General features: G+C 42.7%; 1 pseudogene; it reads left to right on the top strand.

Annotated features, from left to right (window-relative positions):
* The first annotated feature begins 143 nt into the window (after positions 1–143).
* Positions 144–26360, top strand: LOC115117590 (bone morphogenetic protein 1-like; annotated as a pseudogene).
* The last annotated feature ends 184 nt before the right edge of the window (positions 26361–26544 follow it).

Here is a 26544-nt window from a genome sequence, read left to right as displayed (position 1 = left end):
CTCTTCAAAGGAGGAGACACCCTGGACCCAAACTGTTACAGACCTATATCCATCCTGCCCTGCCTATCTAAGGTCTTCGAAAGCCAAGTCAACAAACAGGTCACTGACCATCTCGAATCCGATCCGAGGTTGGGATCGGAGCCATGCTCTCTCAGCGCTCGGGCACGCCACCGAAGCTCCGCCTCTGTGCTTTCTTCTCGAAGAAGCTCAGCCCGGCCGAGCAGAACTATGATGTGGGAGACCGGGAGTTGTTGGCTGTGGTTAAGACTTTGAAGGCATGGAGACTTCTGCCCAGAGGTAACCTACATCCCTTACCCATTCCACAACGGCCTTGGTCACATCTGTCGGTGGATTTTCTAACGGATCTTCCTCCCTCACAGGGAAACACCACGATCCTGGTCATTGTGGATCATTTCTCTAAGTCCTGTCGTCTCCTCCCTCTGCCCGGTCTCCCTACGGCCCTACAAACTGCGGAGGCCCTGTTTACACACATCTTCTGGCACTCCGGGGTGCCTGAGGATATAGTGTCTGATCGATGTCCCCAGCCGGTTCTGGCACCGTGGCATCAGAGTCAGACCGAGGCTCCTGCGGTGGACGATTGGTTCAGATGCGCGGAGGAGACCTGGAAAGCCGCCCATGGTCACCTCCAGCAGGCCGCGCCGCGCTCTCGACCTGAAACCTGCCCCTCCGCCTGCCCTGCCGGAAGCTGGGTCTGCGGTTTGTGGGGCCATTCAAAGTCCTGAGGAGAGTGAACAAGGTATGTTACAGGTTACAGCTTCCCTCCGATTACCATATTAACCCCTCGTTCCATGTGGCTGGTCCGCTCCAGGAGTCTGAGATAGGGGAGGTTCCTCCTCCCCCTCTGGACATCGAGGGGGCCCCGGCGTACTAAGTCCTTTCCATCCTGGATTTGAGGCGTCGGGCGAGGGGCCTTCAGTACCTCGTGGAGTGGGAGGGGAGGTGCTGGGTTCCGGTGGATGATGTATTGGACCCTGAACTGCTGCGTGAGTTCCACCATCGCGTCGACACACCGCTGGAGCCGTGCGTCGGGGGGGGGGGGGGGTTTGTTCACAAATCTCTGCTCTACTGCACCTGACTTTGCTAAATTCTGTGCACAAATGTGTGCATTTCTCCTTTGCCAAGATAATCCATTGACCTGACAGGTGTGGCATATCAAGAAGCTGATTAAACAGCATGTTCATTACACAGGTGCACCTTGTGCTGTGGACAATAAAAGGCACTCTGAAATGTGCAGTTTTGTCACACAACACAATGCCATAGATGTCTCATGTTTTGAAGGAGTGTGCAATTGGCATGAGACTTGAATGTTCATTGCTCTACCATAAGCTGCCTCCAATGTCATTTTAGAGAATTTGTAAGTACGTCCAACCAGCCTCACAACTGCAGACCACGTGTAACCACGCCACCCCAGGACCTCCACATCTGGCTTCTTCACCTACGGGATTGTCAGAGACAGGGACCAGCCACCTGGACAGCTGATAAAACTGATTAGCATTTCTGTCTGTAATAAAGCCCTTTTGTGGGAAAAAACTCAAGTCTGATTGGCTGGGCCTGGCTCCCTAATAGGTGGGTGTCACATCCGTTGTAAGGAGGAGACCAGGGCGCAGCGTGGTATGCATACATTCTTCTTTTAATAAAGAAAGAACACTGAACAAACTAACAAAACAACAAAACGAACCGTGAAGCTAATATGGATAGTGCAAACAGGCAACTAAACATAGATCAAGAACCCACAAATACCCAAGGGAAAATGGCTACATAAATATGGTCCCCAATCAGAGACAACGATAAACAGCTGCCTCTGATTGGGAACCATATCAGGCCACCATAGACATACTGTTCATATACCTAGACCTAAAAAAAACCTGAGATATACAAAAACCCTAGACAAGACAAAAACTAGCATACCCACCCTAGTCACACCCTGACCTAACCAAAATAATAAAGAAAACATAGATAACTAAGGTCAGGGTGTGACAGTGGGCCTGGCTTCCAAGTGTGTGCCCTCCCAGGCCACCCATGGCTGCCTGCGCCCCTGCCCTGTCCTGTGAAATCCATAGATTATGGCCTTTTAAATTTATTTCAATGGACTGATATCCTTATATGAACTGTAACTCAGTAAAAAAAAATGTTGCATGTTGCGCTTATATTGTTATTCATTGTACATTTGATTTAGTCTAACCTTCAGTTGAGTATTATTCACTCAAGTACGTTGTTTTTCACCTGACATGTTCTAGTCAGGTTGCTTGTGCATGAAAGCATTACATCTTCTAATTAGTATACATATTATAATAGCAATGTCATTGTCAGGAACTGGTTATCTTCCTTCAAAACAAACACTTTGCACCTCGATCTGACTTCAAAGAACCCTGGGATGCCACGGGGATTGGGTCCTGATTGTGATTAGAATGATTTCACAGAAGACTGATACCTTTTGATTTCTGTCTCATGCATGTTGTTACCCTGTTGATGTTACGATTTTTTACCTCCACCAACACTTTGCAGGCCAAGGTCATGGTGGCAGGCCAGGGTAAATATAGGGCTGTCAGTTGGGTCTTTGTTTGGGACAATCTAGGCTTTCAGTGCTGGGCTCCACTGAGCCCGTTGGCACAGCATAAAGCCTGCCATTCAAGGGTGCATTACCATGGGAACTGGGTGACAACTGGCTGCTGGGGGGACAGAAAGGAGGTCGATAAAATAGAAAAGTGTCAAACCGGAACCCCGTGTGAAAATGTCTTATTTTCCAGTATTGGAACTGTTAATGATGGTGATGTCTAGGATGAATGGTTATTTTCCAGTATTGGAACTGTTGTTAATGATGGTGATGTCTAGGATGAATGGTTATTTTCCAGTGCTGGAACTGTTGTTAATGATGGTGATGTCTAGGATGAATGGTTATTTTCCAGTATTGGAACTGTTGTTAATGATGGTGATGTCTAGGATGAATGGTTATTTTCCAGTGCTGGAACTGTTGTTAATGATGGTGATATCTAGGATGAATGGTTATTTTCTAGTGATGGAACTGTTGTTAATGATCTAGGATGAATGGTTATTTTCTAGTGATGGAACGGTTGTTAATGATGGTGATGTCTATAGGATGAATGGTTGAGTTTTGACAGTACAAAAAAGGCTTAAAAATCAGCTGAATACAAATGAAACATTTTGTTTTGCAAAGAGAGAATAGGGAGAGGTCTCTCTTAAAGCTGGATCCGTAATGGCGAAACTACCACATCCATTTGCGATATTACAACAACAAAGAAGTTACTTCAAACAACATACACTTTTTATGTGATAGAACAGCGGAGTACTCTAATTTGCTTTTTTTTTTTACCACGATGCTGGATGCTCCTCTACCTTTCATCAAATAAACAAAAACCAGAACAAATGCACTGGGGCGACGAGTGGCTCTGTTTCCCTTTATGCGGATGTCAATGGAGTCAGGCCACCCATTGGGCAAAGGACAAGGCTGAGCAAAGGGGACATCGCACAAGCTCGCAAACTCTACAAGTGTACAAGACATATCCAACTTCACAGACCCCCTGACTCATGTAGGCTTTTCACCCCTTGAAATGTCAGAGAGAACATGAGAATAAACCCTGCACAAGATCTGACTACTACCCATTCAAAGGAGATGGATTGATTCTTTAGTTTCCAAAAATTGGAATTCAGTTTATTGTTGTAATCTGGAGAACTCAAGCCCCAGGAACGGGCCACAGTTGTTACAATTCAACAACCAATCAATCAGCAACCATCAAGTGCTTGGTATTGTGCCTCCTTTTTAAGGCTAAGGGAAATCTTAGTTGAGACAGCTGAAACGAAAGCTTGTCTTTTGTATCCCAGCAAAGTTTCTCTATTGTAGCTTACTGTATCCATTTCTGTGGTGTGTTTAGAGTGTGTTTCTTTTTCACTGTGTGCTGTGTTGTGTTTCGTGGGCAGGGTGTGGGGTGTGGGGACCGCCTACAGGACAGTAGTGGAAACTTCTCCTCTCCTGGTTATCCCAATGGATATGCAGCCTACGTCCACTGTATCTGGAGGATCTCTGTCACACCTGAAGAGAAAGTAGGTTGAAACAGCCACGGGCTAGCCGTCAAACTCAGTTCATATCTGTGCAGTGAGTTTCTCAGTGAGTTCTGTCAGTTCACTTGACAACAAACAAATCGTATCATACAACCAAAGGAGATGATAGTTCTGGTTGAATTTTATTGAAGTACATTGGCTTCAGTCTTTCCTGTTTAGAATTGTTCAGAAATAGCCTCTTAATAGCCTCAGGAGTCTGTGGCTCTGGAGTTGAATCCCTGCCTTGCAGCCAATGGGTTGTAGGTTTAAATCACCATTTTGTGGTGGATTTCTTGGGAGCAGCAGGTTTCCTAGCGGTTAAAACCTCTTAGGGCTGAAATCCCGTTACCGGGATCGATATGACAACAGCCAGTGAAAGTGCAGGGCGCCAAATTCAAAACAACATAAATCTCATAATTAAAAATCCTCAAGCATACAAGTATCTTATACCATTTTAAAGGTAATCTTGTTGTTAATCCCATCACAGTGTCCGATTTCAAATAGGCTTTACAGCGAAAGCACCACAAACGATTATGTTAGGTCAGAGCCAAGCCACAGAAAACACAGCCAAAGAGAGGAGTCACAAAAAGCACAAATAGAGATAAAATGAATCCCTAACCTTTGATGATCTTCATCAGATGACACTCATAGGACTTCATGCTACACAATACATGTATGTTTTGTTCGGTAAAGTTAATATTTATATAAAAAAAATCTCAGTATACATTGGGAGCGTTATGTTCAGTAGTTCCAAAAACATCCAGTGATTTTGCAGAGAGCCACATCAATTTACAGAAAGACTTATCATAAATGTTGATGAAAATACAAGTGTTATACATGGAATTAAAGATATACTTCTCCTTAATGCAACCGCTGTGTCAGATTTCAAAAAAGCTTTACGGAAAAAGAAAACCATGCTATAATCTGAGAACAGCGCTCAGAGAACAAATACATGTATCCGCCATGTTGGAGTCAGGAGAAGTCAGAAATAACATTATAAATATTAACTTACCTTTGATGATCTTTATCAGAATGCACTCCCAGGAATCCCAGGTCCACAATATATGTTTGATTTGTTCGATAAAATCTTTAATAATATTCCAACCGGAGAATTCCTTTGTCTTCAGAAAAGCAAAGGAACGGGAGATACCTCTCATGTGAAATGAGCGTTACCATGGCGTGACTGCTGCCAGACCTCTGACTCATTCTACTCTCATTCGGCCCCACTTCACAGTAGAAGCCTCAAACAAGTTTCTAAAGACGGTTTCCTTGTGCAGAAAACAAAAATCTAATTGGCCTTCCCTCAGTGATTTATTTTATTTCTAGTGGAAGCCTTAGGAAGTGCAAGATGACCAATATCCCACTGTAACTTCATCAGGGTCTGAGTTGAAAATCAACCAACCTCAGATTTCCCACTTCCTGGTTTGATTTTCTCTCAGGTTTTTGCCTGCCATGTGAGTTCTGTAATACTCACATACATCATTCAAACAGTTTTAGAAACTTCAGAGTGTTTTCTATCAAAATATACTAATAATATGCATATATTAGCAACTGGGAGTTTACACTGGGCACGTCTGGGCACCTTATTCATCCAAGCTACTCAATACTGCCCCAAAGGCCATAAGAAGTTTTAAGAGCATTGGGCCAGTAACCGAAAGGTCGCTTGTTTGATTCCCGACTTGCTGAATTGGTGAGAAATCTGTCAATGTGCCCTTCAGCAAGGCACTTAACCCTAATTGCTCCTGTAAGTCGCTCTGGATAAGAGCATCCTGACTTGTTGCATCACTACCTGGTACGGCAATTGCTCGACCTCTGACCGCAAGGAACTACAGAGGGTAGTGCGTACGGCCCAGCACATCACTGGGTCTAAGCTGCCTGCCATCCAGGACCTCTACACCAGGCAGTGTCAGAGGAAGGCCCTAAAAATTGTCGAAGACCCCAGCAACCCCAGTTATAGACTGTTCTCTCTACAACCGCATGGCAAGCGGTACCGGAGTGCCAAGTCTAGGACAAAAAGGCTTCTCAACAGTTTTTACCCCCAAGCCATAAGACTCCTGAACAGGTAATCAAATGGCTACCCGGACTATTTGCATTGTGTGCCCCCCCAACCCCTCCTTTTACACTGCTGCTACTCTCTGTTTATTATATATGCATAGTTACTTTAACTATACATTCATGTACATACAACCTCAATTGGGCTGACCAACCAGTGCTCCTGCACATTGGCTAACCGGGCTATCTGCATTGTGTCCCGCCACCCACCACCCGCCAATCCCTCTGTCTCTGTCTGTCTGTCTGTCTGTCTGTCTGTCTGTCTGTCTGTCTGTCTGTCTGTCTGTCTGTCTGTCTGTCTGTCTGTCTGTCTGTCTGTCTGTCTGTCTGTCTCTCACAGATCATTTTGAACCTTACCTCCATGGACCTCTACAGGACTCACTTGTATTGGTATGACCATGTGGAGGACGGAAATGAGTTCTGGAGAAAAACCCCTCTGAAAGGTCTTTACATGGACGAAGATTTAGAGTGGAACCCATCCACAGGGAACTCTTCAGAGAGGCCTGCTGTCTACATCTGCCAATAAGTAATTTAGAAAACATCTGTGCCTAATTTAATGTTCACCTGAGATTTTGAATTCCTAGAGCAGAACAGTTTATGAAAATGTAGAGAATTTCAATAGAATGTACAATATGTTCAGAATAATACACTGATGCATAAAGATCAGACTTCGCCAGCTGTCTGTGTAACTGAGATTAACTAAGACCTGCCCGCCTCAGTGTTGTTATTAGTCATTACCCTGGAGTTGTTGTTGTTGTGTTTTTATTTGTTTATCTTTCATATCAGGACGTTACTGTGGGGACAGTCTACCTGGCCTCATTGTTTCCACGGACTGCCGGCTATGGATAGATTCCAGGAGCAGCAGCAACTGGGTAGGCAAGCGTTTCTCAGCCATGTATGAAGGTAACATCAGCCATTTCACCATTGACCATATTGTCTATATATTGTCTAAATGTCCTTCTTTTAGTGTCTGAAAAGCCTTAGTTTTCTGCAATATTCAAATGACGTAAGGGCTATAAACACTAAACACAAAACTCATGTTTTGCCACTATATTCCCTTGATTTAAAAAAAGAGGGAAGTTGATATTGTTGTTAGAAGAATTCATGGAAGGTGTACCCCCCCTTCCTCTCTCACCAGCCATCTGTGGGGGAGAGGTGAAGAGGAACAATGGCCAGATCCAGTCACCTAACCATCCGGATGACTACCGGCCCAGCAAAGAGTGTGTGTGGAAGATCACAGTAGCACAGGATTTCCATGTGGGCCTCTCTCCTTCCAGTCATTTGAGGTAAAGATTATGATGCAGAAAGGGAGGTGGAATGTCATTTTCACTCAATCATGTACTTGTATGCAGTGCTTGACTTGGACTGAAATAGATGCCGGAAATGATTTTGGGTGACTGTACTGTTTATATTTAGGTTTCCGGTTTATATTTAGGTACTTTTGAGCTAATATTTTAAACTCAGCAAAAAAATAAATGTTCTCTCACTGTCAACTGCGTTTATTTTCAGCAAACTTAACATATGAGATTTTTATGATGCTTTATTATAAATAACTACACAATTGGTGACTTGTTTTTTAATATATGGTATTGGATTAAATCATTAATATATGTTTCAGATTAAATCATTTATTGCCAATTCTTATAAACAAGGCTAACCCTCTTCTGCCCTATGCATAATTCCTAAATATGTGCCTAAATAACATACCCAATTTTTATGTATTTATCCTGAACTATATGGACTGCGGCATCAATGTGGTACCGACAGAGAACAAGCATATGTGAAACTGCAACTGTAGTGTCAAGACATTATGTGGGCATTCCTGAGTAAGTTCAACAGGAGATAAACCATGGCAGAAAATACTCTGAAACAGTATTTTGCCCATCCCCGGGCAGGCTTGGGTAGAACAGGTTAAGGCATATGTCCTTGTGTTTGTTCCCTGTAAACAAAACTCATATTACACTGCCCCAAGAGCCCAGTGTCGAGCCTTCTTGTGAGCAAACCCATTTATAATGTCTTTAAAGTTGAATTTTCTAGCTAACTGGTTTTCAATTGAAGGATGGCAGGCTGTTCAACCTGTCTTGGCACATTGTAGATCTCCGATGGTTCATTATAAGTTTCAGCTTACTGAAGGCACGTTCACCTCCAGCAACTGTTACAGGCATTGTACAGAAGATTCACAGTGCAATGCACACCTCTCCAAAAATGCTCTGCAGCTGCATCTTGTGGATGTCATTTAGGATCTCTACAGGAGAAAGACCATCTGAAAAAGTGCCACCATATATCGCCTTAAGATGTCACACTTCATTTTCAAATCCATCTGTGAGATCTTTGGAGTACTTGTTTCTCAATTTGTGGCAAGATACACACATTTTGTTTTCAGTCATTTTCCTAAATGTAAGTGTTGGTGAAAACTCCTCGCATATAGTTGCAATCGTGTGGAACCGCATGTCCAAATGATTGTTCATACTATCCAGAGCCACATAAAACACTGTGTTGCGAAATCCAGTGTCTGACTTCTGTTCATCTGCTATGTCATCTTCAGTCTCATCAGGGAAACGTTTTCTTTTTTTCTGGCGGCTCCTCTGTTCACTGTGAAGCTGAGTAGTTACACCCATTTCATTTGCCACCTTGGAGGCTTGGAGGCTTCTGCCAGAAGAGCGTCCCATTGATTACACAGAGCCTGTATTTCTTCCTGTAGTGCCTTAATGTGAGCTGCTTCAGTGTCCAGAGAAATATTTCCTGACGGAAGAATTAGGCTTCATTCTCAATTGTTTTCGAATTGCTGTGCGTTTTGTTACCAACCTATTTTGCTACCTGACAACTTTACGGTTTTCACTTTTTAATTACCGTTCATATATTTATTTTTTCCTCAACTTTTTCACTCCGGACGCTTTATCTGGACACGATTCGTCAGGACCTCCAACAGCCGAAGCTAAGTAGTAACATTAACATGATGCCTTCTAATTGCAGCCGCTGTACTCGCCTTACGGCGCTTGCGTCCCAACTAGAGCTCTGGAAATGCAAATGCGCTACGCTAAATGCTAATATTATTAGTTAAAACTCAAAAGTTCATTAAAATACACATGCAGGGTATCAAATTAAAGCTACACTCGTTGTGAATCCAGGCAACAAGTCAGATTTTTAAAATGCTTTTCGGCGACAGCATGAGAAGCTATTATCTGATAGCATGCACCAATACACTACAACACAAAAGCACAGCAGGGGACGTAAACAAAATAATTAGCATTTCGGCGTTACACAAACCGCACAATAAAATAGAAAACAGTCATTACCTTTCACCATCTTCTTTGTTGGCACTCCTAGATGTCCCATAAACACTATTGGGTCTTTATTTCGATTAAATCGGGCCATATAAAGCCAAGATATCGTTATATGTAGACTGTGTGATAAACGAAAAAACAGCGATTTCACAACGTAACGTCATTTTTAAAATTCAAAAAGTAGACGATAAACTTTCACAAAACACTTCGAAATACGTTTGTAATGCTACTTTAGGTATTAGTAAACGTTAATAAGCGATAAAAATCATCCGTAGGCGATGTAAAAATCATTAGCTGTCGTCTTGGAAAAAATTTCACGAGAGAGCTCTTCCGGAATGATCTGGGCGGAGACCGGAGGTAAGTGGTGCCCCTGTTTCGGTTCAACCAAGAATCAAAGATGATTCAATTCACAAGACTCTAGACAACATGGGGATGCTGTGGGAGTTGAATGCTCGGTCTTATCTAATTCGGCTCACTGTTAACAATTGCTGGAAGTGGCGCAAGGATATTTATTTCCATTTTCTGTGATCAGGTTTTCCTGCGCTTTCCGATGTAACGCACGTTATGTTATAGCCACAGTCGTGATTTAACCAGTTTTAAAAACGTCCGAGGGTTTCCTATCCACACATTCTAACCATATGAACGTACTATATTCCTGGCATGAGTAGCAGGGCGCTGAAATGTTGCGCGATTTTTAACAAAATGTTCAAAAAAGTAGAGGGTAGGAGCAACTATTAAGCAGCGAGTGGGTCGGTGTCAGAGGCCGAGTCTTCTCTGGTCTCTACTCCTCTCGTTACGGGGTCTGAGACGCCGAAGCTTCCCAGCATTAGCTCTGACAAATTGAAAACTCTAGTCATTGGCGACTCCATTACCCGCAGTATTAGACTTAAAGCGAATCATCCAGCGATCATACACTGTTTACCCGGGGGCAGGGCTACCGACGTTAAGGCTAATCTGAAGATGGTGCTGGCTAAAGCTAAAACTGGCGAGTGTAGAGAGTATAGAGATATTGTTATCCACGTCGGCACCAACGATGTTAGGATGAAACAGTCAGAGATCACCAAGCGCAACATAGCTTCTGCGTGCATATCAGCTAGAAAGATGTGTCGGCATCGAGTAATTGTCTCTGGCCCCCTCCCAGTTAGGGGGAGTGATGACCTCTACAGCAGAGTCTCACAACTCAATCGCTGGTTGAAAACTGTTTTCTGCCCCTCCCAAAAGATAGAATTTGTAGATAATTGGCCCTCTTTCTGGGACTCACCCACAAACAGGACCAAGCCTGACCTGCTGAGGAGTGACGGACTCCATCCTAGCTGGACGGGTGCTCTCATCTTATCTACCAACATAGACAGGGCTCTAACTCCTCTAGCTCCACAATGAAATAGGGTGCAGGCCAGGCAGCAGGCTGTTAGCCAGCCTGCCAGCATAGTGGAGTCTGCCACTAGCACAGTCAGTGTAGTCAGCTCAGCTATCACCATTGAGACCGTGTCTGTGCCTCGACCTAGGTTGGGCAAAACTAAACATGGCGGTGTTCGCCTTAGCAATCTCACTAGGATAAAGACCACCTCCATTCCTGTCATTACTGAAAGAGATCATGATACCTCACATCTCAAAATAGGGCTACTTAATGTTAGATCCCTTACTTCAAAGGCAATTATAGTCAATGAACTAATCACTGATCATAATCTTGATGTGATTGGCCTGACTGAAACATGGCTTAAGCCTGATGAATTTACTGTTTTAAATGAGGTCTCACCTCCTGGCTACACTAGTGACCATATCCCCCGTGCATCCCGCAAAGGCGGAGGTGTTGCTAACATTTATGATAGCAAATTTCAATTTACAAAACAAAAAAAAAAGACGTTTTCGTCTTTTGAGCTTCTAGTCATGAAATCTATGCAGCCTACTCAATCACTTTTTATAGCTACTGTTTACAGGCCTCCTGGGCCATATACAGCGTTTCTCACTGAGTTCCCTGAATTCCTATCGGACCTTGTAGTCATGGCAGATAATATTCTAATCTTTGGTGACTTTAATATTCACATGGAAAAGTCCACAGACCCACTCCAAAAGGCTTTCGGAGCCATCATCGACTCAGTGGGTTTTGTCCAACATGTCTCTGGACCCACTCACTGTCACAGTCATACGCTGGACCTAGTTTTGTCCCATGGAATAAATGTTGTGGATCTTAATGTTTTTCCTCATAATCCTGGACTATCGGACCACCATTTTATTACGTTTGCAATTGCAACAAATAATCTGCTCAGACCCCAACCAAGGAACATCAAAAGTCGTGCTATAAATTCACAGACAACACAAAGATTCCTTGATGCCCTTCCAGACTCCCTCTGCCTACCCAAGGACGCCAGAGGACAAAAATCAGTTAACCACCTAACTGAGGATCTCAATTTAACCTTGCGCAATACCCTAGATGCAGTTGCACCCCTAAAAACTAAAAGAAAATCTCATAAGAAACTAGCTCCCTGATACACAGAAAATACCCGAGCTCTGAAGCAAGCTTCCAGAAAATTGGAACGGAAATGGCGCCACACCAAACTGGAAGTCTTCCGACTAGCTTGGAAGGACGGTACCGTGCAGTACCGAAGAGCCCTTACTGCTGCTCGATCATCCTATTTTTCTAACTTAATTGAGGAAAATAAGAACAATCCGAAATTCCTTTTTGATACTGTCGCAAAGCTAACTAAAAAGCAGCATTCCCCAAGAGAGGATGACTTTCACTTTAGCAGTGATAAATTCATGAACTTCTTTGAGGAAAAGATTATGATTATTAGAAAGCAAATTACGGACTCCTCTTTAAACCTGCGTATTCCTCCAAACCTCAGTTGTCCTGAGTCTGCACAACTCTGCCAGGACCTAGGATCAAGAGAGACGCTCAAGTGTTTTAGTACTATATCTCTTGACACAATGATGAAAATAATCATGGCCTCTAAACCTTCAAGCTGCATACTGGACCCTATTCCAACTAAACTACTGAAAGAGCTGCTTCTTGTGCTTGGCCCTCCTATGTTGAACATAATAAACGGCTCTCTATCCACTGGATGTGTACCAAACTCACTAAAAGTGGCAGTAATAAAGCCTCTCCTGAAAAAGCCAAACCTTGACCCAGAAAATATAAAAAACTATCGGCCTATATCGAATCTTCCATTCCTCTCAAAAATTTTAGAGAAGGCTGTTGCGCAGCAACTCACTGCCTTCCTGAAGACAAACAATGTATACGAAATGCTTCAGTCTGGTTTTAGACCCCATCATAGCACTGAGACGGCACTTGTGAAGGTGGTAAATGACATTTTAATGGCATCGGACCGAGGCTCTGCATCTGTCCTCGTGCTCCTAGACCTTAGTGCTGCTTTTGATACCATCGATCACCACATTCTTTTGGAGAGATTGGAAACCCAAATTGGTCTACACGGACATGTTCTAGCCTGGTTTAGATCTTATCTGTCGGAAAGATATCAGTTTGTCTCTGTGAATGGTTTGTCCTCTGACAAATCAACTGTAAATTTCGGTGTTCCTCAAGGTTCCGTTTTAGGACCACTATTGTTTTCACTATATATTTTACCTCTTGGGGATGTTATTCGAAAACATAATGTAAACTTTCACTGATATGCGGATGACACACAGCTGTACATTTCAATGAAACATGGTGAAGCCCCAAAATTGCCCTCGCTAGAAGCATGTGTTTCAGACATAAGGAAGTGGATGGCTGCAAACTTTCTACTATTAAACTCGGACAAAACAGAGATGCTTGTTCTAGGTCCCAAGAAACAAAGAGATCTTCTGTTGAATCTGACAATTAATCTTAATGGTTGTACAGTCGTCTCAAATAAAACTGTGAAGCACCTCGGCGTTACTCTGGACCCTGATCTCTCCTTTGAAGAACATATCAATACCATTTTGAGGACAGCTTTTTTCCATCTACGTAACATTGCAAAAATCAGAAACTTTCTGTCCAAAAATGATGCAGAAAAATTAATCCATGCTTTTGTCACTTCTAGGTTAGACTACTGCAATGCTCTATTTTCCGGCTACCCGGATAAAGCACTAAATAAACTTCAGTTAGTGCTAAATACGGCTGCTAGAATCCTGACTAGAACCAAAAAATTTGATCATATTACTCCAGTGCTAGCCTCTCTACACTGGCTTCCTTTCAAAGCAAGGGCTGATTTCAAGGTTTTACTGCTAACCTACAAAGCATTACATGGGCTTGCTCCTACCTATCTCTCTGATTTGGTCCTGCCGTACATACCTACACGTACGCTACGGTCACAAGACGCAGGCCTCCTAATTGTCCCTAGAATTTCTAAGCAAACAGCTGGAGGCAGGGCTTTCTCCTATAGAGCTCCATTTTTATGGAACGGTCTGCCTACCCATGTCAGAGACGCAAACTCGGTCTCAACCTTTAAGTCTTTACTGAAGACTCATCTCTTCAGTGGGTCATATGATTGAGTGTAGTCTGGCCCAGGAGTGGGAAGGTGAACGGAAAGGCTCTGGAGCAACGAACCGCCCTTGCTGTCTCTGCCTGGCCGGTTCCCCTCTTTCCACTGGTATTCTCTGCCTCTAACCCTATTACAGGGGCTGAGTCACTGGCTTACTGGGGCTCTCTCATGCCGTCCCTGGAGGGGGTGCATCACCTGAGTGGGTTGATTTACTGTTGTGGCCATCCTGTCTGGGTTGGCGCCCCCCCCTTGGGTTGTGCCGTGGCAGAGATCTTTGTAGGCTATACTCAGCCTTGTCTCAGGATGGTAAGTTGGTGGTTGAAGATATCCCTCTAGTGGTGTGGGGGCTGTGCTTTGGCAAAGTGGGTGGGGTTATATCCTTCCTGTTTGGCCCTGTCCGGGGGTGTCCTCGGATGGGGCCACAGTGTCTCCTGACCCCTCCTGTCTCAGCCTCCAGTATTTATGCTGCAGTAGTTTATGTGTCGGGGGGCTGGGGTCAGTTTGTTATATCTGGAGTACTTCTCCTGTCCTATTCAGTGTCCTGTGTGAATCTAAGTGTGCTTTCTCTAATTCTCTCCTTCTCTCTTTCTTTCTCTCTCTCGGAGGACCTGAGCCCTAGGACCATGCCCCAGGACTACCTGACATGATGACTCCTTGCTGTCCCCAGTCCACCTGGCCATGCTGCTGCTCCAGTTTCAACTGTTCTGCCTTATTATTATTCGACCATGCTGGTCATTTATGAACATTTGAACATCTTGGCCTTGTTCTGTTATAATCTCCACCCGGCACAGCCAGAAGAGGACTGGCCACCCCACATAGCCTGGTTCCTCTCTAGGTTTCTTCCTAGGTTTTGACCTTTCTAGGGAGTTTTTCCTAGCCACCGTGCTTCTACACCTGCATTGCTTGCTGTTTGGGGTTTTAGGCTGGGTTTCTGTACAGCACTTTGAGATATCAGCTGATGTACGAAGGGCTATATAAATACATTTGATTTGATTTGAATGCACTGCAAAAACTTTACCCAGATTTGGCTTGTTTTGTCAGGCTGCAGGTAGCAAGAGGCATGTCTAGGGCCTTGATGATAGACGGTAAATGAGTTACCACTGGTTGGACCACAGCAGTATGCTCACTCCATCACGTGTCTGAAAGGCGTTTAAGACAGGAGCCAGTCTTTTCCTTGAGAATGGCCCAACGTTCTGGGCTAGGACTTGACAGATTGTAAAGACGATTCACACAGCCAAAAAAGACTGATACTTCTGGGCACGACTGAGCTGCATGTAATCCCGCAAGATTAAGAGTTGAGAGAGTGGGAGGCACAAGGTGAGTATGTGGACAGTGGAATATTTTGCAGTGTGTTTGCTTGAATTCCCTTCACTTTCCCTGACATATTTGCACCATTATCATAGCCTTTACCACAGCAATCTGCTATGTCAATACCATGCCCTTCCAATATTTCACTGCCTGTCTTTCTAGCTAAATCTTTAAATTCAAGAAAACGTTCAATTATTTCCCAGTCACCTGTTCCCTGAACTTTATCTTTCTGTACATATCTCACCAATGATAAATTTTGCTCAGTACGAGAAATGTCACATATAACCAAGTAATAGATTGCATCTTCTCTTTCATAAAGTATTGTTTACAAAACCCTTTGACCACATATTCATGAGAACTCGTTTTGGCTCTCAGGGCTGAGGTAATGAGTCAGCCGTGCTCCTTTCTTTTTGTCCCTGACTTTCTGTAAGTGCTCACGTAATAGCAGGTCATAATTTGACAACAGTTCGAGTAAGCCTAGGCAAAGTTCATTACGCACATCAAGATGGAGTGATTTCCCCTGGAATGGCAGATTCCTAGATGCTAAGTACAGTGTCACATCCACAATCCTTTCTAGAAGTGCTCAGTTTTTTTTCTGCCTGGATTTGTTTCTGCAGCTGACTGTCTATACCTGTAGCTGTTGTTACGGTATGCGGCAGATCTTTCCATTTCCAGTAACAGCTCTTGTGAAACACACCCTCCTCATCCTCTGGTAGTTTGTCATACATGCCTCTGCCATTACACTGATGATATCTTATAGTCATCTTTACTATTCAGAACTGGGTGATGGTTTACTTTGCTCATGAGAAAAAAGAACACACGGAATGCAATATAATGCCTTTACACTCTTACTATAAATAAGCCAGTCTCTCTGCACCTTTTCTCTTCTGTTTGCTGACTTACTGTACTGTTAATAGTTGGGGAATGGCTTGCCTTCTGAGTCTGGGGGCATGATTTTATACAGTTTTGTCTCCTCGCCACACCTGTTGGCTAGTCTGCGAACACTTGCTTCTCTTTCATGGTCGTGTACTTTCTCTGGCCACAATGCTGGATCATCTAAAAGCTCATCTTCCTCACTTCGAATCTGTCCATACTCTTCCTTTCCGTTATTACTTGCTTGTTCAATCTCTTCTGTCACTCCTTCACTGGCACTGCTGCTACGCCTATGTAGATATTCCATAAAAAAGCAGCCGTTTCCAGCTACAATAGTCATTTACAACATTAACAATGTCTACACAGCATTTCTGGTCAATTTGATGCTATTTTAATGGACAAAATGTTTTGCTTTTCATTCAAAAACAAGGACATTTCTTGGTGACCTCAAACTTTTGAATGGTAGTGTATTTACTAGGCCAGGACTGTGCAAATGCTGACCCGGGGGCCGTATGCGACCCGCGACCTGATTCAATATGGCCCGCGGAATCATGCTCAGATCACGTAAAGATTTTGTGATAGTAAAGTTTTGAAAAACATATTTGTTATTCAAATTAAAAGCCCAATGAATACTCGCCTATGTGTAATGATTTAACTCCTACCGCTTGTGGGACATTTATTTTCAAGGCACGTATAAATAACTGCACGAGGACAGGCAGTGACTGACAGCTTGATATACACATCACAGTTACAAATAGTAGCTAGCTAGAAATTGTGCCAACAAAAGAAAAGAAAAGTAGACAATTGAATATTGGGTGTTCCAGCAATAGTGGACATCAAAATATGTATTTATTGAGGTATCAGGGAAAGCTGTGTGCTTAGTGTGCAAAGAGAGCATCACTGTCTTGAAAGACTACAACTTGTCCCAACACTTCCAGGCGAAGCATGCAGAGAAATATAGAAATATGTCTTCTGAGCAGAGTGCAAGTACATCGAAATAGTTGCTTTCTCAGTTGAAAAAGCAGCAATGACTTTTCACAATACAATAACGACAAAATTGTGAGAGCTAGCTATGTACTGCCCCACAAAATTGCTAAACATAGCAAGCCATTCGCTGAGGGCGAATTCATTAAAGAATGTTTAATTGACTCTGCAGCAATACTTTGCACCAACAAGAAAGAGCTGTTTGAAAATGTTTCCATGTCAAGACAAACAGTGACATGGTGTGTTGAGTACATTGCAGAGAATATAGAACAACAGTTGAAAGACAAGGTAAAAGATTTCACCTATTTCTCCTTGGCCCTGGATGAGAGCAATGATGCACATGACACGGTGCACTTGTTGATATTCTTACGAGGCATAACCCCAGACTTTGAACTTACAGAGGAGTTTGCTTCAGTGCAGTCAATGAAGAGTGCCCAAACTTGACAGGAAAAACCGTTGGCCTCTTGAAAAGGATACAAGATCAAGTAGCTGAGCTGAATCCAGATCAGAATTGTTTTTTTCCTGCATTACATTATTCATCAGGAGGTGCTCTGTAAATGTGTTCTGAAAATGAGTCATGTTGTGGATACAGTCACAAAAGTGGTAAACTTCATAAGAGCAAAATCTTTAAACCACAGGCAGTTAAACCACAGGTCATGCAGATCTCCCCTACCACACAAACGTGAGATGGCTGCATTTGGGAAAGGTGCTTAAAAGGGTGTGGGACCTGAAGTCAGAGATTGCTGAGTTTTTGCAAATGAAAGGAAAATATGTGGATTTCCCTCAACTGCAAGACAAAGAATGGTTGGCTGACTTTGCCTTCACCATGTACATCATGGCCCTCATGAATGAACTGAATTCCAAACTACAAGGGAAGGGCCTTTTTGCACATCAGATGTACAGCCTTGTCAAAGCTTTCAAGGGTAAATTACTCCTCCTGACCCGTCAAGTAGAAGCCAACAAATATCACCCACCTTCCCATACTAGTCTGTTCACTATCAGATGACCAGCAAGTACACATCGCTGCTGTGTGCTTTGAACTGTGAGTTTTCTCGTTGTTTTGAGGATTTCAAAGTGTTGGAAAATGACATGCTGTTGGTTTCCTCTCCTTTCACCTTCAATGTGGATAATGCTCCCACTGACCTGCAACTTGTGCATATTGATGTACAGTCTGATGCAGTGATTGGAGAACTATTCAAAACAATGTCACTGACGAGGTTCTATGCATCTCTCGATTAACAACATTTCCAAAGATTAGGAGTCATGCTCAAAAGATGTTTGTACATTTTTGGGTCAACCAATGTATGTGAACAGACATTTTCAGTGATGAAATATAACAAGTCAAGGCACAGATCATCTCTTTCTGACTCTCACCTCTCAGCAATCCGACGCATAGCGACGTCAGAAACCATACCTGACTTCGCTGCTCTAGTCAATGCCCATCAGAGACTTCACTTCTCAAACTGATTGAGTCGTTTAAATGTAATGTTGAGCTCTCTCTCTTTCTTGTGTTTTTGTGCATACCCGTTAACAAGAGTTCTGTCCGTGGTGCTGAATGCACAGTGTACTTTTCCCTGCTGCTACTCACTGCTACTCACGGTTTATTACCTATGCATATTAACTTTACAAATTACGTCGACTAAACTGTACCCACGCTCATTGACTCCGCATTGGTACCGGTACCCCCTGTATATAGTCTCGTTATTATGTCATTTTCTTGTGTTGCTTTTTTATTATTATAATTTTTGATTTTTTTGTTACATTAGTTTATATTAGTAAATATTTTCTTAACTCTATTTATTGAACTGCATTGTTGGTTAAGGGCTTTTAAGTAAGCATTTCCCGAGAATGTGTACACATGGTGTATTCGCCGCTGTAAGGGTTTTCCTGTGGTGAAGGAGAAGCGGACCAAAATGCAGCGTGGTGGTTATTCATGTTCTTTAATTTATAAAGAAACTACACATGAGATAACTAACAAAAACAACAAACGTGAGAAAACCTAAAACAGTCCCATCTGGTGCAAACACAAAGACAGGAACAATCACCCACAAACACACAGTGAAACCCAGGCTACCTAAGTATGATACTCAATCAGAGACAACTAATGACACCTGCCTCTGATTGAGAACCATACTAGGCCGAAACATAGAAATACCCCAAAACATAGAAAAACAAACATAGACTGCCCACCCAACTCACGCCCTGACCATACTAAAATAAATACAAAACAAAGGAAATAAAGGTCAGAACGTGACAGCCGCATGTGACAAATACAATTTGATTTGACTTGTGATGGAGACTTCTATGTCAGTTTGAAATAATCATATTTATAACCGACAGAGCAGAGTAGATGTGAATTTGTTGGACAGTTGAGCATCCTGTGTCAACATTCTCCAATGTGCCTTGCCTGTCTCTACCACAGATTGAGAGGCATGACCGCTGTGCCTATGACTACCTGGAGGTGAGAAACGGGAAGTCAGAGAGCATTCCACTGCTGGGCTGCTTCTGTGACTAAGACAAACCAGATGACATCAAGACCAGCTCCAACCAGCTCTGGATGAAGTTTGTGTCTGATGGGTCAGTGAACAAGGCTGGATTTGCTGCAAACTACTTCAAATATCAGAGATCAAGAATAGTGTCCATCTGTGACTAGTGTTAGTGATCATGATGAGATGCCACAGGATTGGGTAATTTTGCACCAAAATCCTTTACAACATTTACTACCAGTGAAGGATTTGTAATATTATATTAGTTGACATGAATATCTGTGGAACCATCTTCTAACATGGCTGACTTATCGAATAAAAGAGTTACGTTACGTCTTCCTCCGCATATCAGTTCATTTGAAATACTTAGTATTTGTGGGCTTTAGATGGAAGGCAGGATGTCCACCTGTGTGTACACAATAAAAGTTTCAATAATTTTACTTTGGGCATTTGCATTATGATTTTGTGGTTAGTGTACGCTCCTTCAATGGGAGGGAAGTCTGAGGGTTTCTTAGAAATGTTAACTCCATTTTCTCTTTTTCCGTCATGTGATTTCACAACGGCCTTTCTGGATGAAAGAGATGGAGTATATTATGAACTCTTTATTTCTGTCGACTGGAAATACTATGTGAAGGAAGTGAAAGTATTAATACAATGTGTAGCAGAAGTGATGGCTTCCTCTGGTTCCTTTCTTCTTAATGGTATATCCTGACAGCTTCTGTGGGTGGTAGAGATGGACGAGTGTTCCAAGTCTGAAATTGGGCTCTGTGAGCAGCGCTGTGTGAATACCCTGGGCAGCTACCGATGTGCCTCTGGCCCTGGCTTTGAGCTCGCCTCAGACAGGCACAGCTGTGAGGGTGAGTGCAAGGGGTGCTTACTTATCCATCTCCTAAAAACACCGCCAACGTAGTATGAATCACACAACTTCATCATCACTGGACAGTTTCATGGTGTTAAACAACTCAAGCCACAGTCTAACATCACCAAATAACCATCTGAGCAATCCTAATGAAATAATGAGCTTCTCAGGAGATAAATATCCCAATAGTGACATCATTGTAGTTAAAAAACACTAATCAGTCCCTGTCTTCTAACTAAATGTTGATATTCTTCATCACTTGGACATCAATTAGACACAAACTTATTTATGAACTCAGTGTCTGCCACCTCAACGATCCTCCTTTATCAGAGGAAACAGTGTGTTTTTAGAACAGTCATAGCACTTCATCACAGTTGTATTATCAACGATGCACTAAATGGATTTTGAAAAAGCTAGGATACATGCAAAGAGCCTTTTCACATATTCCAGAGCAACAAGACCTGATTCAAAGTCGATTATGAAAATTATTCCATCAAGCTTTGATTGGCATCTGAGGATACATTCGTTTTTAATTTTTTAAACTTTATTTTGCATCAAGAGGACATGATTGCACTTTGCGTAGTATACATTTTCCATTGCTAGCGCTAAAGTTATTTTTCTTTCCTAATGCCACTCAAAATATGGTATTCAAAATGACTCTACTTAACGATAATGGATGCTTATTTCATTTTGTAGAGCTGTAGTCTACACCCTAGTGCATATTGAATAACTGAACAACATACAGTTCCAGTCAAAAGTTTGGAGACACCTACTCATTCAAGGGTTTTTCTTTATTGTTGCTATTTTCTACATTGTAGAATAATAGTGAAGACATCAAAACTATAAAATAACACATTTGTAATCATGTAGTAACCCAAAAAGTGTTAAACAAATCAAAATACATTTTATATTTGAGATTCTTCAAAGTAGCTACCCTTTGCCTTGATGACAGCTTTGCACACTCTTGGCATTCTCTCAACCGGCTTCATGATGTAGTCACCTGGAATGCATTTCCATTAACAGGTGAGCCTTGTTATAAGTTAATTTGTGGAATTTCTTTCCTTCTTAAATGTGTTTGAGCCAATCAGTTGTGTTGTGTCAAGGTAGAGGTGGTATACAGAAGATAGCCCTATTTGGTAAAAGACCAAGTCCATATTATGGCAAGAACAGCTCAAATAAATAAAGAGAAATGACAGTCCATCATTACTTTTAAGACATGAAGGTCAGTCACTACTAAAGGACACCAATAATAAGAAGACTTGCCTGGGCCAAGAAACACGAGCAATGGACATTAGACTGGTGGAAATCTGTCCTTTGGTTTGACGTGTCCAAATTTGAGATGTTTGGTTCCAACCACCTTGTCTTTGTGAGACGCAGAGTAGGTAAACGGATGATCTCCACATGTCTGATTCCCACCGTGAAGCATGGAGGAGGAGGAGGAGGAGGTGTGATGATGTGGGTGTGCTTTGCTGGTGACACTGTCTGTCTAACCAGAATGGCTACCACAGCATTCTTCAGAGATACGCCATCCTATCTGGTTTGCGCTTAGTGGGACTATCATTTGTTTTTCAACGGGGCAATGACCCAACACAGCTCTCGGTTGTGTAAGGGCTATTTTACCAACAAGGAGTGTGATGGAGTGCTGCATCAGATGACCTGGCATCCACAATCACCCGGCCTCAACCCAATTGAGATGGTTTGGGATGAGTTGGACCGCAGAGTGAAGGAAAAGCAGCCAACAAGTGCTCAGCATATGTGAGAACTCCTTCAAGACTGTTGGAAAAGCATTCCAGGTGAAGCTGGTTGAGAGAATGTCTAGAGTGTGCAAAGTTGTTATCAAGGCAAAGGGTGGCTACTTTGAAGAATCTAAAATCAAAAATTTGTGTTACTTACTCCATGTGTTATTTCATAGTTTTGATGTCTTCACTATTATTCTACAACATAGAAGAAAAAAAACAAGAAAAAAAAAACTTGAATTAATAAGTACCACTTTTGACTGGTACTATAGGTGGGACCTGACGTTCTCATTAACTTCACTTACTGTAGCAGTTTGCAACCTAGTGAGCTCTCTCAGAGTAGTAAAGAATATCAACATTTAGTTAGAAGACAATGATTGATGACAGCTTTTTAAATACAATGGTCTCAATATTGGGATACTTATTTCCTGAGAAGCTCATTATTCAATTAAAAACCTTGAGACTGTCCTGTGAGTGGGATGGTGAAGTTGTGATTCATACCACATTGATGGTGTTTTAGGAGAACTAGGGTCAGAGGCACATTGGTAGCTGTCCAGGGTATTCACACAGTGCTGCTCACAACGCCCAATATCAGGCTTGATATTGAAAGGCTGTATCACCCAGAAAGGCCGTATCCATCCATCCAGGAATTACATAAAGCCCTTGACATCCTACTTTACATGGCTCATGAAATCAAAGAGCTGGGGATATGATCTGTCCTCTTGGATTATTGAGCTGTTCGGCGATGTTTCTTTTCCAGCCGGCTGTGATCATGTGGTAAGCAGTGTGTCCAGGCCTCTCCGCCAGCCCCAACTGGCCTGAAAAGTACCCCAGCAAGAAGGCCTGTACCTGGGCCCTCTCTACCACCCCAGGCCACATCATCAAACTTCTATGTTTACTGCTAGTATCATGACAAGATTGGCATTGTTTTAATAGCACCTGTTATGTCATGCTTGTAATTTACATTGTAACAGTACATAGACATGATCAGAATAAGGTTCATGTAGATTCTTACCACCTACCTCGCTGAATCTTCATACAATTTTCAGGTTTTCAAAGAGATCGACATGGAGGCTCATTCGGAGTGTGCCTACAACCACCTGGCGATCTACAATGGGCGTGACGGTTGGGCCCCCAGTCTATGATGCTTCCGTGGCACCAAGAAACCCTCACCAGTCATCTCCAGCGGCAACAAGATGTTCCTGAGCTTCTTCTCTGACAACTTAGTCCAAAAGAGAGGCTTTGAGACAGTGCAGGTGGGTGACACGTACACTGGCATTTGGATTTTGTGACACCAGAAAGGAAAGGACTGAAATGGATCCTTCTTATTTGTGCACGGGGAGATGTGCGAACTTCTATCATGTTTTTTTTTATTTCAGAAAAATTTGAATAATCAACTAATATTGATTGTATAATCAATTATTCAACCTTTTTCATTTAGGTCTGGTCAATCCACTGCCATAGCCTATTTAAAATATTGATAATAATAATAAATAATCCATCAAATTCAGCCGACCAGTTAAGAGGTATTCATTGATCTTAGCAAGGCCTTTGATCCAGGTGGGCTCATTTCGTCTCTCAAATCAATCAAAAAGGCGTTATCCCAAAGACAACTCCAATTACAGGTGGTTGAAAAGGATGGGCCACAAGGATTTGATCCTGGGACCATTTTTAACCTCCTCCATCATTAATGATCGGCTTTGTGTCCACTGATGCAAATTTCTTCTTGTATGCTGATGGCAATATTTCTGTTTTTTGTTTTGTTTGTATTATATTATCACTAAAGTACAGTACATTATGTTAGTAATGCATGAACAACATATGTGGTTTTGTCAGGACCCCTGAATAATGAGAGGATTCATCTCAAGGAATTAATCCTGCATAAATTGAGGGTTACAATGTCCATGTTGCCATCTGGTTCTGTGATTAGTGGTCTCTTTCAACTCACGCGTATAAAGTTACACAATACCACAGGGAATGTAGTGGAATTTTTTTGGGGAAGATAACTGGCTCTCAGAGAATTATGTGTTGCTAAATTGCACATTCCATATCTGAATGAGTTCCTTCTCTAAGCCTCGGTCTCTCATTTTGTGGCTGTGCGTTCTCAGAGTGTGGAGGAAGCATTAAAGCTGAGGTCAAGACCAAAGATCTTTACTCCCACGCCCAGTTTGGGGATAACAACTACCCAAGGGTGTCTGACTGTCAATGGGTGGTCTCTGCTGAGAAGGGCTACAGAGTAGAGCTCATATTCCAAACCTTTGAGATTGAGGAAAAGGCAGGCTGCGTCTACGACTACGTGGAGCTATTTGACGGTGCTGATATCAAGGCCCCAAGGCTTGGCTACTGTTACTGTGGATCTGGGGTAAGGACGACCAAAGGTTTCAGTACACCTACTAGACTGTAACAGCTACTGTACATATTTTTACTGTATGTAGCGTTTCACAAAATGCCAGGGGTGTTTGATACTTTTAAAATGTAGAAGTGTAAGATTATTTCTCTCTCTCTGACTCTCTCTCCTCTCCCTCTCTGACTCTCCCCGACTCTCTCTCTCCTCTCTCTGACTCTCTTTCTCCTCTCTCTTTGACTCTCTTTCTTCTCTCTCTCTCTCTGACTCTCTCTCCTCTCTCTCTGACTCTCTCTCCTCTCCCTCTCTGACTCTCTTTCTCCTCTCTCTCTCTGACTCTCTTTCTCCTCTCTTTGACTCTCTTTCTTCTCTCTCTTTCTCCTCTCTCTTTGACTCTCTTTCTTCTTTCTCTCTCTCTGACTCTCTCTCCTCTCTCTCTCTCTCTCTGACTCTCTCTTTCTCACTCACTTTCTTTCATCCCCCTGAGGAGATCCTACTCTGCTGGGGATGCCATCGTTATATAGTTCTGATGTCACCAGCAATAAGAAGGGATTCCAGGTACGGTACACCAGCGCAAGGTTCAAAGACCCTTTGCACATGAACCCCTCTTCCCCAGACTTAAGAGGAGAATGTGCACCCCAATGTTTTGATACTCCCAGTTCCCTACGAGCAGAAGGGGCTTGGATAGCTGTCCCCCCACACTCCACCCGCCACCCACGGCCCAAAGCCTTACCCTCCAATCACAACTGTAAGGAGTGAAGCCATGCAGCAATAGACAGTGTTTTCAAGTTTGTATCGTTTAGATTAGGGAGGGTGGATGACAGGGTGGATATGTGGGGGAGACTTTAATTTAATTCCCCCCAAAGATTTTCATTTTCTCAACTAAAAAGATCCCATAGGCCTGTAAGGAACAGTGGGGTGGTGGTATTACTGTACAGGATACACAATGGTCAGGGTACATATCTGACTCAGTTGGTAGAGCATGGAAAGCATGTTAAACACCAGGGTTGTGGGTTTGTCTCCCACAGGGGACCAGTATCGGTAAAAATAAAATCGATCCGCTCAATACTGTAAGTCACTCTGGATAAGACTGTCTGCTAAGTGACTAAAATGTAACATGTTATAGGGACTAATCCCCAGTTCCCCGGCCACCTCCTAACTTTGGGTGGCGTTTGGGTAATTTGGGTTCTCAGCTGAGTGTGATCTTCTTGGGTAGCTAACCTTGCCTTGGTGTGGCTTTGATAAAAGGTTGATTCCTAAATATGACAATTGACTCTTGACTTTAATTCTTGGCACTGAAACTACTGTATATCATTTCGGGTGCACGTGAATGATAAGGAAAGACAGAGAGAATCAGGGAAATGTGTTTTGAGCACACAGTTGTAATTTGCAGGGATGACCGGGATGACCCCCCCTAATGTTAGCCCGACAAGAAAAACAAACATTTGTTGTCATTCTTTTCAAGGGCTACGTTAATAAACATAGTGTAAGGTGGTGGTCTGTTCTTTTCCATTTGTTTCGATGATTTGCCCCAAATATATACTTCACAGAAGGACCAACATATTCATAAGTCCCATGCTGTCCTCAATAACGGTTCCTAATGTTTGTTTCACAGTTCAGTTTTTAACCCGGTGTTCTTCTCTCTCTCTCTCTCCCTCTCTCTCTCTCCCTCGCTTACGCTCTATCTTTATTAATCCATTAAATCCATGAAACAATTACTGATTTATGTTTTTGTGTCAGCCTGCATGTTGGAATGACAATACTTTCCTTAAAGTGCTACTAATGGTATACAACATTTCCATGTGCTTGTTTGAACTGCTCGCTCTCTCTCTCTCGCTCCACTGATAATAGCTTAGGCCTATGCCATTACGTTGAGTGCAGTTACCTTCCGAAAATAACTTTTGAATAATACCATTTTTTTTATTATTAGGTAAAGGCAAAGGAAATGGGAGGGAAGAAAAAGCGTATGAAATGTACTCTTGTGGAGATTGTACAGACATGTAACTTCAAAGGATCTTCATAACTTTGACCATTACTCAGCTCAGTAAGAAAAGGACACAATCACACAGAAAACTATTGAAATG

The sequence above is a fragment of the Oncorhynchus nerka genome, linkage group LG4, assembly GCF_034236695.1.
Source record: "Oncorhynchus nerka isolate Pitt River linkage group LG4, Oner_Uvic_2.0, whole genome shotgun sequence".
Taxonomy (NCBI): Eukaryota; Metazoa; Chordata; class Actinopteri; order Salmoniformes; family Salmonidae; genus Oncorhynchus; species Oncorhynchus nerka.
Note: the sequence above shows the minus strand (reverse complement) of the source record. Positions and strands in the feature narration are given on the sequence as shown.